This window comes from Alosa pseudoharengus, unplaced genomic scaffold (genome assembly GCF_046254945.1).
Source record: "Alosa pseudoharengus isolate Yale_2024_CS ecotype anadromous, Long Island Sound unplaced genomic scaffold, YU_APseudo_1.1 YU_APseudo_1.1_scf_4, whole genome shotgun sequence".
In the NCBI taxonomy this organism is placed as follows: domain Eukaryota; kingdom Metazoa; phylum Chordata; class Actinopteri; order Clupeiformes; family Clupeidae; genus Alosa; species Alosa pseudoharengus.
In genome coordinates this window covers 43,994,427-44,007,183 of record NW_027468774.1, presented here as the reverse complement: position 1 = coordinate 44,007,183, position 12,757 = coordinate 43,994,427, and the positions used below count along the sequence as shown (strand labels likewise).

The 12,757-nt window shown below is 39.9% G+C and overlaps 1 long non-coding RNA gene across 2 annotated transcripts; it reads left to right on the top strand.

Moving 5' to 3' along the window:
- The first annotated feature begins 2,825 nt into the window (after positions 1-2,825).
- LOC143101626 (uncharacterized) lies at positions 2,826-5,858 on the top strand. 2 transcript variants are annotated; one of them, XR_012982494.1, is made up of 7 exons: positions 2,826-3,176; positions 4,358-4,466; positions 4,556-4,618; positions 4,764-4,796; positions 4,918-5,010; positions 5,102-5,158; positions 5,243-5,858. It is a non-coding gene; the product is annotated as an uncharacterized LOC143101626 (long non-coding RNA). The 2 variants fall into 2 exon arrangements; XR_012982493.1 differs by having other exon boundaries at positions 4,358-4,618.
- Positions 5,859-12,757: the final 6,899 nt, after the last annotated feature.

The window sequence follows — 12,757 nt, the reverse complement described above, 5'->3', positions numbered from 1 at the left end:
TGAAACATGATACCGAGTGTGAACGTATGTCTCATAGCCCATCTCGGCTTGTCCCCTGCACTCCGAAATCTGGCGCTAGTTAGCCGATGCTACCAACAAGGCGGTCAATGGTTGTGCCTCGGCATCGGCATAGCCATGCAAATAAATCACTGTTTTACACCATTTACGAGGCTCAATGTATCTCCACACTTCATTGGCAGACTTCCAAGGGCCCTGACATTTAAAACGAGACATTGAGAACTTTGAAAAAGCACTGGTAGTTTACTTACAAGACGATATATACAGACAGTATCTTCTCGAAGTTTAGCGTTTGCAGCCATCTTGAATTTAGTCACGATAAGTCGAGCGACGAGTAAGAATGAACAGGTATGATAAGGGATCAGATTCCAAAAATAATTCCGTGGAAATGCATGGATTCCAGTTGCTGCTACTGGAAGAAACTGTAATCCATGCATTTCCACAGAATTATTTTTGGAATCTGATCCCTTATCATACCTGTTCATTCTTACGCGTCGCTCGACTTATCGTGACTAAATTCAAGATGGCTGCAAACGCTAAACTTCGAGAAGATACTGTCTGTATAAATCGTCTTGTAAGTAAACTACCAGTGCTTTTTCAAAGTTCTCAATGTCTCGTTTTAAATCTCAGGGCCCTTGGAAGTCTACCAATGAAGTGTGGAGATACATTGAGCCTCGTAAATGGTGTAAAACAGTGATTTATTTGCATGGCTATGCCAATGCCGAGGCACAACCATTGACCGCCTTGTTGGTAGCATCGGCTAACTAGCGCCAGATTTCGGAGTGCAGGGGACAAGCCGAGATGGGCTATGAGACATACGTTCACACTCGGTATCATGTTTCAAAACACTTTAGGTCAAAATCACACCGGAATTCTCCTTTAACTCTGATTGTTCCTTTTGCTACACAGTAGGGTTGATGCGTGTTTAGCCTAGAACGCCATAGTTTCTTTAGTATATGCCATCAACCTTATAGGTAAGTCGTTATTTTCATGAGTTAATTAAATATAAAATATCTTGGGTAATACTACTTAGAGAGTTCGTTTTGTTGAGCTATTGTTTAAACCTAGTTATTGAAGACTTAAATGCTGAGTCATTTTGAGAATAAGAGTTTTTATTTTTGTTATAAGAGCGAGTAATTTGGCCACAAATACAGTGCTAAGCTATTTGTTACTATGCTAGTTATTGTTTTGGTATGCGTTAGCACTTGAATGTAATATGGAGATTCATTAGTTTGAATGTACAACTGAAGTGCATTACGATTTTTTCATACAATTCAATTCAATTTATTGTGCTTATAGAGCGCCAAAACATTACACATGTATCATGGCGCTTTACAGAATGTAGGCAGTCAGAGAAAAAGGAAAGAAAGGAAGAAAAGAAAAGAAAGAGAGAGGCCCATGGGTAATAGGGGCGAGGAAAAACTCCCTAGAATTGGAGATACATATAGGAAGAAACCTCGAGAAGATCCACGACTCAAGGGCCTGACCCATCTGCCTAGGGTCAATACAGGACAGTAAGGTCTGTATACATGACAAATGCATATGATAGTCAGGTGTAGAGAATAAGACATGGTGTTAAAAAGCACTTGAGCAGAAAGTTACAAGAGGTGGGGTGATTACGTATCTGGTTTGATAATTCATTAATCCTGATTTAGTGACAGAAAGTTCAAATTTGTCCAGGGGAAGGGAGTTGTCATAGGGCATGTGGTGGGTCGGCAGAGAGGCCAGGAATCCGGGCAGAATTGTCATAGGCAGGTGATGGGTCGCTAGGCTGTACGGGCCAGGAATCCAGATAGGGGGACAGTAACCCCACTAACACAAAACGTTAAGGGAACGTTCGGGAACGTTAGTGTATGGTTCCCTAAAGGGTAGTTCGAACCAAACCAAAAACTAACGGTTAGGGAACGTTACCTAAGGGTTCCTTAACGTTCCTAAACGTTAAGGGAACCAACCAACCAAAACGTTCTCCTATGGTTGCACAGTACCTTCACACAACGTTCCCGTTTGGTTGTTATTGGTTGTTTTTGGTTGTTCTGAGTGCTGTTTTGACATGTTTATTTTAACCAGCTCCGTTTAAGTTTTTGAAGTAGGCCTAGCATATACAAGGTTTGCAGTCACTTGATATTCACTAAAAATGATTGGCCTTATGTAATCAAATTAAGATAAGGAGTAAGAGAATATATTTATTTTTAGGCTGATATCAATTTTGCTATAAACAATACTTTTGTGCTTGATTTCAGTTTTGTAACCGTATGAAGTGAAAATGCTTAAAACACGAATCTATCAATAAAACAATTTTCACTTCTACATTTCACTTAGCTCAATATAAAAGTCCAACCGTTACACCCCCACGCCAGTAGGGGGAAGACAACGCCTGGTCTGCATTCAGAACCGATTGCAGTTTCACGTTGGATTAAACAAACAATAATACTTCGGTAAATAAAATATAAAATATTTTTATAATAGTTTTCTGCTATCACTAGAATACATTCAGAACATGTTTCATTTGTTCCTGTAGCCTACCATTACCATTTTACATTCACACATGTTACATTATTTGCATTCGAGGCTTCTGATTAGGTGGCAATGACGTCAATGGTAATGCGTCTCTATTCATTCCAATTCCATGCCGTGTTAAATGTGTTATATAGCATTGTGTGATTGATTGCGCCTCTATCAGCGTTAGAAACTGGAGACAATAACAACACAAGCTCCATTTCAGTTTTTGAAGTAACATACAAAGTGTTTGCAGTCACTTGATTTAGATCCACTCAAATGAAGGTAAACATCATATCAAGATAATATTTATTTTAGGCTAATATCAATTTTACTAAATAAAAAATATATACTTTTGTGCTTTTTTTTACGTATTAGGTGAACTTTAAACAAAAATCTATCAATAGAACACTTTTCACAACTAAGAAAATTCACTTATTTCATTTCACAATTCACTTCAGTTCAATCAGACAGGCTCTCCCTTACACGTAGGCCTACCCCCACGCCAGTAGGGGGAAGACAGCGCCTCTGCTTTCAGGTGATCGATTGAAGTCTTGTCCTGACTTCCGTAAACGGTCTCTGTTTGAATTCCGTGATTCTTCAACACTGCTGGAAGAAGTCTTGGAATGGATTACACTCGTCTTGAATTCGATCTCACGAAAGTAAGTGAAATATGTTACAGTTTCATGATGTAGGCCTAGTGGTTGTAATGCAAGGGTTTGAGGTTTAACCTTAAGTCCTTTCACTTGTAGGGCTTTGTTATATTCCGATTCTGCCAAGTTTGTAATTTACCAGAGCACATTGCTCGTTCGTCTTTGTTTGAGCTGTTCTCAACGTGTTATGTTTTGCAGCATTGTATGTTTTGTGTCATCGTGTTAACCTGCTCACGTTGATGTTACAAATAATAGCACTAGGCTACCGTTTCTTTTAATTAGTTTTAGTGTACAGTCAGTCCTTTTAGGCAAGTCACTCGGCAGCAGTGGTGTAGGCTAGTGGATATAGGCCTACTGTATGTAGCTGGATCTAGGCTACTGTGATGTAGGCTAGTTAGCTGTAGTGGGTAGGCTATACTGTGATCAACCCCAAATGTATCCTAGTCTATTTTAAGTGGGTATACTGAGATGGTGAGGCGTTTTAAGTTGGTATAACCTACTGAACAGTCCTGCATATGTAGGCTACACTAGAGCCATAGAGATGGCTATAGTAGGCTACACTGTCGGCGGCCATTTTGCAACACAGTTGATCGGATAGACGATTCAAGTGAATAGACCTCTGAATTTTGCCTTCAAAAAGCTGAGATCCGGTAGCCTATCTTGCAATTTTTGCTATGGGAAAATAACATGGGGAGAGAATTATTGCACTCTCCCGTGGACGAAGAAGTCTGAAATGCAGACATTTTGCTCAACACACGTTTGTCCTCTGCCTTCGAGTGGTAGGCTAACTGTGATCTTCAACAGGCCTACGTTAAGACAGCAACTTAGATTTTTGCTACCCCAGACCTAACTTGCAATGTAACTTGTCATAGGTAGTTAGGTTAAATTAACACCCAAATTAACATCTCCTTATAGGCAAAGATGGCAGTTTTGGTTCCTTTTTGTAGGCGAACTTCAGAGGTCTGAGGTCTACGCCCATGCATTTCTATGGATGCTGTGTCTCCCCATTAGAAATTCTCTGGGCTACAATACAAAAATCAAGTCAAAAGCTGGGCCAAATATCCAGTTAAGAAAATCTGGTTGTGTACAGATGACTGATTGCTGCAATACTATCAATAATAGTTTTCTCTATATGGAAATACTGCTTTGCTCTACTACTGGCTCACAAAAACGTTGTTCTCTTAACATAGATTCATACACCAAAGCTATGGAAAAATGTCAGCGGCTGATGGACACTTCTAGCATTGAGGCGGAAGAAGATGCGAGCGTCCACAAAAGGCAGTGCATGGTCACGTGATGGTAAGACCTCTTAAATACAGACTACATTATTTGCACAATTCAAATATTCTTTTTGCAATCAGTGCAGATTGCATGGTCTTTTATTTCAGATGAATCCGTTCCGCAAGCAAGAAAGCATTCCAGGATGGTGCGTGTGCCTGGAAGCCCTGTCTGTAAGTTAACATTTATACATGTATTATTTAAGAAAACCAGTTGAGTCATATTTCCTACCATGGAACTACTGACATTCATGTTTATTAACCTAGTGCATATCATGTTACTGTTCTGATGTATTTGTCTCTTCCTGCCTTTTATTAGGTCAGCAGATGTCACTGCCTCCACCACCTGCATGTGAGTTTTTCTTTTTAGCGATTGTTTAATGTAACAGCATAGGTTTATCTTTTGCAAATGTCATGTGCAAGAAACCTACCATAAATTAACTGACCAATATTCATATTTAATTTCTTTTTAGATGAGTCAACACCACACAGGCAACCAGCTCATTGCCCAGATCTGGATGGGTCTATTATAACGCCTGCCACTTCATCTTGGGACCCAGTTGAAGGTACAGTGTCTTTGAATTTTCCATTTCCAAGTAAATACAATTTCATGACAAGGAACTTGAGAGTAAGTAACTTTTTTGTTGTTGTAAACAGCACAAGTGACTCATCACACAGAGGGAGGTGGCTTGGCCATGGAGACGGAAATAAGAGGTAAGAACACTCACTTAATTTGTTCACATATGCAGGTATATAATGTATTTAACAACTAAAACTAACACCATCCATTTTCCATAGCAATAAGGACAACCATTACCGCATGGCATAGCGAATGGACGCATTTGAGGAGAAGATGGATGAGCTGCTCATGCTCTTAAGGAGCTCCCAGTCACCTCCCTCTGCTCCAGTCGATGACATATTGCTGTCGTCCTGCTCGACAGTCACTGAGCTGCAGGAGAGGAGGAACAAAATGCCCTCCCTCCAGGACTTGTACTCTGGGACCTAAGCGGGCAGAGACCATCACCAAAGACTCCACATATCCTGCACACACACTCTTTAACTTCCTCCCCTCTGGCAGGCGCTACAGATCCCTGCACACAAAAACAACCAGACACAAGAACAACTCTTTTCCCACTGCCGTCACTCTCCTGAACTGCAGATAAGTGGGGTCATCCCCACTTTGACCGTTTACCTGCCCATTACATACTTTATCATTCCAATATACGTCTTGCACTCTACATTTGCACTATTACTTTGCACTCAACAGCCCACTCCATGTGTACTTGTATTGGTATTATGTCTTTGTATATTGTGTTGGTATCTGCCACAATGTATATTGTTGTCTATTGTACGGTGTGTCTATTTGTTGAATGTAGCACCTACCAAAGTCAAATGCCTTATGTTAATATACTTAGCTAACACTAAGTCTAATTTTTTTATATATATATATATATATATATATATACAGTGAGGCCTTTTATATTGTTTTTTTTTCTCTTTTGATAATTTTATATTAAAGTTATAAGTTCCATCGATTTTGCCAGTTCATTCTTTCCTGCTAATATATAATAATGCATTCCTGCTCGTGCTGTTTAAAGTAATTAGTATGCAAAGGTTGCAATGTTAGGGGAGGGTTCCCTAAAGGTTGCAATATTTAGGGAAGGGAACGTTCCCTAAATGTTAGGGAACGTTATGGGAACAGTTAGGGAACGTTAGGGGAAGGTTTCTAAAGTTTGCAACGGTTAGGGAACGTTAGGGGAAGGTTTTTTAAAGTTTGCAACGGTTGGGGAACGTTAGGGGAAGGTTCTCTAAAGTTTGTAACCTTTAGATAACGTTAGGGGAACGTTTTATATAACCAAGAACTAACGTTTCCGGAACGTTCAGCAAACTTTCCATGGGAACCAAAACTTGCTCAAAAACTAACCTTAGGGTAACGTTTGGGAACCAAAAACTAACGTTTCCGAAACCAAAAACTATGGTTCCTAGAACGTTTTGGAAACCATAAATTGTTAGCTGGGAATCAGGGTACCCCCAGAATTGTCAGACCTAAATTTAAGACTTTTTAAGACCTTTTTAATACCATTTCAGATTAAATTTAATACCTACATCGCACCCATTCGGATAGAATAAATAATATTAAAGGTAAGATTAAACCTCAAATAATTACTATTTACAAGTGTTTGAACATGCCAACATGAACATGACAGCAGTGCAGTGGCAACGCAAAGCTTTGTCGCGGTAGTAACGTGACTGAATTAGAGGTGGGTCGGTCGCGAACGAATTAGTTCCTTCGAACGGGTCTTTAAAATGAACGACCTGAACTAGTTCGCCATTCCAGTTCTTGTTCGTTCTTTCGTTCGTCGCTGAATCACACTGACCTAGTGCTGCTGTGAATGCCTCTGGCCCAGCTTCCTAAGGCGAGAGCCAAACCAATCGTATGCTGTTGTCTGTATTGTTTCTAAAACGTTCTCATCGAATTAGCCAATGAGGGGCATGAAAGCATAGCAACCGTTTCCATGAAAAAAAACAAATGGGCTAGTGAGACTAGTGGGAGAGCATACGATAAAAAAATAACGATAATGTACATTAACAATTCCATTTTGCATTTCAATATTGGCATTTACATTTAAATATCTGTCTAATGGTAAATGCATGCTGTCTTTGTATTTTCTGTGTCATGTCAGGTTAATAAATGTCTCTTCAATCCGTCTCGTTCGTTCTCACGCCAAGACCTGTTTCACTTCGGTCTGTCGTTCTCGTTAAGTCAGTCACTCGTTCTTGGCGGAGTGAAGCAGAAGAAGCAGAGTGATTATGGCTCTGTAGCCTGGGCAAAATGGGGACTTGAAACCTTTTCATCAATATAATCTTTCTGCCAAGCCTTTAAACATGTTTGTCGGCATAGCCTACTGGGTCTTTGTTCCTTTATGAATGAACACATTTAAAAAAAAGAAATTAGCTGATCTAGCCGTAGTCTACTTCAATGTGTCAATTTAATGTCAAGATGAATGAACACATTAGCTACTGCTGTTTTGTCTAAAAGTACACATAATCATTTAGTTGCAGCTCTATTTTCCGCTACAATTAGGCTACAGTGTTGTGTTGACCGTTTTCACAAACGAGGAGCTGAGAACCTGCATTCCATGATTTACCGCTGAACTACGTTGTAGGCTACCGGAAATGCGACTGAACGAAAGAATGAACGATTCAGAACGAATCATCTTGGCGAACTGAACGACGCGAACTGTGTCATGAGAACGAACGACAAAATCCACCTCTAGACTGAATGTCCCGCTTCATGGACAAATTTACACGGAATAGAACCTAGTTGATTTCAGGGATTAAAGTGAAAAAAAAAAAAATCGTTTGACTGAACTTTTTTCAGGCCATAAGTCATACGTTGTTCATATCTACCTATAGAGATAGCACCCCTTTTGCGGTCGCGACCTATTGTTTTTTAATGTACAAAAAGATGCAAACAGCAAAGTAAAGCACCAAATAAACACCAAAACGAGGTGAATGCATAGAACATAACAATCCTATGGTTTGTGTACCCTGAAGCCTCGTTTTAGCCGCAAATGGCCGCCATGTGAATAAGGCGAATTGAGAGTGTTCTTCATTGAGATTGAGTTTTCCTGTTGAACAAAACAATATTTCAGTACCATCCCTGACCATTGCTGATTAGCCATTGCTGTTCTTTTCTTTTCTGCAGCAATATTGTAGCAAGGTTTTAACTTACACTTATTTAATTACTTCAGGCCAAAAGTGTTTAAAGGGGAGATTTTTTTCTTGTTAATATGCAATTCAACACTAAGTAAAATCTATAAAATCAAGTTTGCAAGACTTCACATTTTCTCATCAAAGTAATGAATCAGAACAGTCTAGATATTGTTCATATTTCCATTTGTTGCCTCATCTGCATTTAATGAAAACATGGTAATTTTGAGTTTTACAGACAACTCAAGTTTTCCAATGAGTTACAAACAGTGCAGCGTGCAAGATTATCATTATGTTTTAATCTTTTGAGACAATTGGGTACACTTTTGTGTAGTCTGATGTAAAATGGGTCTTAAATCTTCCTTTTTGAGGGGCACTGACGCTGCCATGACGCTTCTGTTCCTAGATACACTCACTGAACTGATTAATTATGTTTGGGAGAAAAGAGATATAAGCAGGGCTGCCAACTTTTCAAAAAACCTTGGAGTGAGATTTGGTGGGGCCAACCAAAATTTTGCTGCGGAAATTTTTGTTTGGCTCATTCAGCATTATACCGTACAGTAAAAAAAACGTACATCAGTGGTTCTCAGGTGTAGGGACCAGGCATGGACGGATTATGAACTTCCGGGCCCCTGGGCCCACATGCATTAAGGGCTCCCCACTAATTGTCGCATATGTGGTAGGGGGGTTTGGGGGTCCTCCCCAGAATTTTTTTCATTTGTTTGATGTGATTTCCTGTATTCTGGTGCATTTTGGTAGCTTAGAAATCTAGACACACCCTAGCGGCAGCAAATTACATTTGCTTCCAGGGCTAGTCTAGCAACTCTCCGTTGGCTTGTAAGCTCGAAAAATTAAACTTCTATCAGGCCAATCAAATCGTCTATAGAGTCGTTAGGGGGGCATAACATAATGATTGATGGCAGAGTTGCAACGGTTTGGCTTGAATTCCCTGCTACTTGAAAACAAAGAAGATGGATATTGCTGTTGGCCAACAGTGTGACACGAGTTAAGCTTGTTTTGAGATGGCAAAAGTTTGAACTAGCCAACTAACTCCGCTGGTGGGAAAACGCATGGGACTCAGTGCTGTCCTATTGCGTGCAGAGGGAATTTGAAAGACAACCGATTATCCCGCCCCTCGGACTGAGCACTGCAAACGGTGAGTGCCCAGACCCTACATTTTAATGTGGGTCTGGCTCGTCAGGCTAGCATTTTGGGGATTGCCAATACTAAATTCATTCAGATTCATAACCTACATCCTGATGTGTTGATATTGAGGCAATGATTCCATGCAAAGGCTTGGGCATCAGGGCCCCCTGACACCTTGGGCCCCTGGATTTGGACCCGGAAGGCCCGTGCAGTAATCCATCCCTGGGACCAGGGTCCCAGAGTTAAATGAACATTGGTATCAAAGGGATCTAGCCTACTACTACTAGGACCATGGGCGTTGGAGGCATTCTTAAAGTGGGTGGGACATTTCAGAGGGGGGGTATGGGGGTCCTCCCCCAGAAATTTTTTTTTGGACTAGATGCAATTTCCTGAATTCTGGTACATTTTAACAGGTTATTTAGATACTTCTATATAACAAAATAAAGCCAGCCTACGAAATTAATAAAAAGTAAATCATGCATAATTTTAAAAAAACTCAATAGGCTACTTGGCTATAAGGTTTCCATTACAGCACCGCAGACGTTCAATGAAAGCGGATGGTTTGTTTGAAATCCCGACACTCTTTCAACTACATGGAACGTAATAGTGATCATCAAATACCTCCCCAGATTTCAGTGCCCATCAGTCCCAACATTTAACAATATAATCAAACAGTCCAAAAGTAAATTAAATATCAAACTAACCGTAAATCCAAAGAAAATGACAATGAAGCACTAAACAGATGCTGAAAACAGCACTGGTATTTTGCACGGCAAAAGTGAGGGGGTCCAAACAACAATTTTAAAAAGTGGGTGGGTGTTTTGTAAGAATTTAAGAAATGTTTGTTTATTTTAACTTTTAAATGCATCAATCAAGTGCACTTTCTAAATAAATTCAGAGGTCAGACTTGCTTATTTTTATGGAAATATTTGTGCTGTAGCCTAAGCTATTTTGCACTTCAGAATTATAACCATGCACACACAGGTGTAATAGTTATGGTGATATTGCAATAAGTTCAAAACCACAAAAACATATGCTACATTTCACAGTTCAGAAATGTTCAAAAATGTGTGTATATTTCAGCACTCCATGAAATTATGCAGAAGTGGTCACCTGTGTTATTCAGTTTATTTAGGATGATATATTGATCATTGTAATGGCCATAGCCTATAGCCTACATGTTATTCCTTTTTCAGGATGTAACCATATCTGCATAATGTGAATGTTTGCATATGGCTTATGTCAGGCTTTATATCAATATTTGTGTCTCGTTATTTGATTTTCTTCATATTTTTGCATTAATGTCACTAGGAAGCATGCCAATATAAATAGTAATTTATCTGTCATGGAATTGGCTGGAACCTGACAATATAAGAACCATATAGTGGGATAATCTACGGCTGAGCAATTTACAAAAATGTATGTAAGCCTACTGACAAATAGTTTACATTAGAATACATTATAATTTCGCCCCAATGAGGCTATGTAGAAATGTGTTGCAATTTCAAAACCGGATTACTCAGGAACCACTTATTGCACAGAGGCATGCTATATCCTCGTATTCGTTACGGTTTGCTGTTTATTGTGATATTGGGTTTGCCAGGTGTTGTGTGAAGGGTTAGTGAAATATTAAACCGAGAGTAATGGGTGTGCACTGTGTGCAAAATGCAAATATGATTAGCCTAAATTGCACGTCGGTTCAATGTTAATTTTCTCGCGAACCATTTATCACAGCAACTTGGCGCTAATATCATTGGAAAGCTTAGATTCCGCACGTTCACCTGATGTGTGATATCATATGTATAGGTTTAGTTTAGTTGAACCTCATCTGCCAGGTATTTTACCTACCAGGTTGACACTTCAGCGTGAAAAATAGCCTACTCAATAATACTCAAAGCATACCTGAAGCCGGGGAAATGCGGGGGGAATGCGCCTGGGACGGCTTCTGAAGTAGCATCGCAAATGAGAGAACATTTAGAAAATTCCACAGACGGGGTGCACTTGAACCCTTTCACCGTCTCTGAAAGCATAACCGTGTCTCAACAGGTAGATTTATAGATAGGCTAAACTAATTTTTCAGGCATCTGACCGACCGGGTTGACACTTCAGCGTGAGAAATCGGGGGTGTGGCGTGTGAGTGTGTGAAACTAATCAAATGCGTGTGTCTCACGGCCAATGCGTGAGAGTTGGCACCTATGGATATAAGCACTTACACTGAAAACTGATTGGTTGATTTAGCAAAACAGACCAGGATGCTCTCTGTCTTGGATGCGCTTCAGGCACAAACACACCACTCCTCTCTCTCTCCCTCTCCGTTGTGTGCGCATTAAGCTATGCACACGCGATTTGAAGCAAAGATTCTAGAATCTTTGATTTGAAGTCCGGTCTGGCTTGCGTGCTCTTGTTCGCTCTAGGTTCCGGGAGATTTTATGTAATTTGCGGGCGTCAGGAAGCCGCTATCAATATGTGGGAGACTCCCAAAACTTCGGGAGACTTGGGATGTCTAGCTAGACAGCACTTTGTCGCCAGCACAGAATGTACAATGTACCTTAATGTTGTCATGTTTAGCTGACACAAACTCAAAGTAATGACTGATGAAATGCGCATCTCTCCCTCCATTGTTGTTTACGTTTGTGTGCACGTGAATTGTCCTCATGCTGAAAACGTGAGCATAGCCTACATGACAATAATCCCCAAGACAAGAAGAAAGCAAAGAATATATATTTTTATTAAGGAAAATGACAAAAATAGTAACGCACAGTAACTTAGATAAGTAACTTTAATCTGATTACTGGTTTGTAAATAGTAGCGCGTTAGATTACTCGTTACTGAAAAAAGTGGTCAAAATAGACTAACGCGTTACTGGCATCACTGTCAGCCATAGATAAACGTAGCCTATCTGGTCGTGGTGGCTAGTTGCACCAGGTAGGGAAGATGTCCTGAAGTGCAAGTGCACGTTAACCTTATGGTGGTCTTCTGATTGTTGGCGTGCTAAAACATTTTCCTATTGCATCCATGAACAATTTTCTTGCAGCAAACCGCGCAAAAGCAAACCCCTGGCACTTTATTTTTTTACACCATGGCTTGTTAGTTCTCCCCGTTTCCAACAGCCGCCCATCTCCATTTATTTTTTAACTTGACACCTGTGCCTTCCTTTATTGTTGTTTATGTAAAGCACATTGATGTTTATGTAAAGCACATTGAATGACCTCTGTGTATGAATAATATTAATAATAGCAAAGTTTTAAGTTGACTATTTTAATTGCATGGTTATTTTTTGTCAACATACACTCACAACCTACTGTCGTTAAAATGAGGCCTAAGCAAAATAGGCTACAAGGCTGTCTGTGCGTCACAAACACGACTGACCCCCACTGTAAAAAATGACACAGTAGGAATGCATGAAAAAAATTAGGCAACTTACATGTGAAAATATTAGGGAAAAATATAACC